This window comes from Camelina sativa, unplaced genomic scaffold, assembly GCF_000633955.1.
Source record: "Camelina sativa cultivar DH55 unplaced genomic scaffold, Cs unpScaffold02459, whole genome shotgun sequence".
Classification (NCBI taxonomy): domain Eukaryota; kingdom Viridiplantae; phylum Streptophyta; class Magnoliopsida; order Brassicales; family Brassicaceae; genus Camelina; species Camelina sativa.
In genome coordinates this window covers 1-1,248 of record NW_010923571.1, presented here as the reverse complement: position 1 = coordinate 1,248, position 1,248 = coordinate 1, and the positions used below count along the sequence as shown (strand labels likewise).

Genomic DNA, 1,248 nt, shown 5'->3' with positions numbered 1-1,248 from the left:
TATGTAAATTGAATCATTTAGTTCATGCATGTTTGCTTGAACACTTCGCAATGATAGAATATGAAGGTTCAGAAATGAAGTTTGAAGGCTCTGTCTTTAGCTAGGACATCAAAAGTTCTGGGGGACACTCTGAGAACAGCTGGGAATATTGTCTACTTGCGTCAGAGAAATTTCAACCAAGCTTTTACCCTTGTCATCCGAATCCCAGACCGGCCATTCAAAACTTGTCTGTAGAGACTCTTTATCATGTCTGCATCAGAAACCCTCGGACATGCAGCTGCAGATTTCGATAACTGTTTCTGCACTGGAAAAGCTGATCAGTGTCATATAGAATCTTGGTACCCTGACTTTAGAGCAGGTCGCTCTCCATATCTTTGGTTGACCCTAAAGCTGGCCTGGCATACAACCTCGTTTGGCCAACCTGACCATTTCACAAGCACCCGCAAACGCTCCCATCGTAATGAATTACTTTACAACAGCGTAGATCTCCTCATGCTGAAAACCATTCCCATGTTTGAGAAACAAAATAAGTAGTGAGAGACTCAACCTTCTCTGATTCATCCTAAAGATCCGAGTACAATACTCAAAATCACCTGTATCAGATCAGAAACAGGCCTTATGGATTATTTTTCGAAGGAAGAGCAATGTCTATTGACTTAAAAGGGGAAGAAAGAAAGGTAGATGCATGTCACAGAGAAACAAAATGACGAACAAAGTAAGGAGGCTTAAGAGGTAAAGGGAAACAACAGATTTTAAAAAGAATGAAATTATAGTTACAGACACAAGGATGAACCATACACACAAGGACACATTGATGCTTCAGAGTTAAGTCTTCAGTTAACACGTTTTTGTAGGGAAGCCCAAAGCTTTTAATAGAAATTCATCAAAAGCATTGTAGCTGAAGTGAGGATTAAACCGCAAATAGAAGTTGAAGATAACAAATCATCAAGAGATAAAAGTGAGTCTCACAACAAATCTAAAATGCGTGAACACATGAAAAAGCTCAAAACCTCAGGAGACAGGGCATTTGTCGTTCCATGACGCTGTCGCAAAAAAGATGGGATCAATGTCAGATTAAGAAAGCAAAAGAATATCTAAGCCAAGGTGAGAGGACAAGAACATACTTTGGGTTCTTCATTTGTAGTTCCATCGATGAGCACCATTGGGCCGAAGATGATCTTGAATCCGAGCAGCAGATTTTCCATTTGCATAGGTTAGAAAATAGTTTGGATTGCCACGAGTTGCCTT

At 40.1% G+C, this 1,248-nt stretch overlaps 1 long non-coding RNA gene across 1 annotated transcript; it reads right to left on the bottom strand.

Moving 5' to 3' along the window:
• Positions 1-879: 879 nt before the first annotated feature.
• LOC109131695 lies at positions 880-1,242 on the bottom strand. The gene is made up of 2 exons (XR_002037218.1): positions 1,125-1,242; positions 880-1,043 (listed from the first exon to the last, which is right to left on the bottom strand). It is a non-coding gene; the product is annotated as an uncharacterized LOC109131695 (long non-coding RNA).
• Positions 1,243-1,248: the final 6 nt, after the last annotated feature.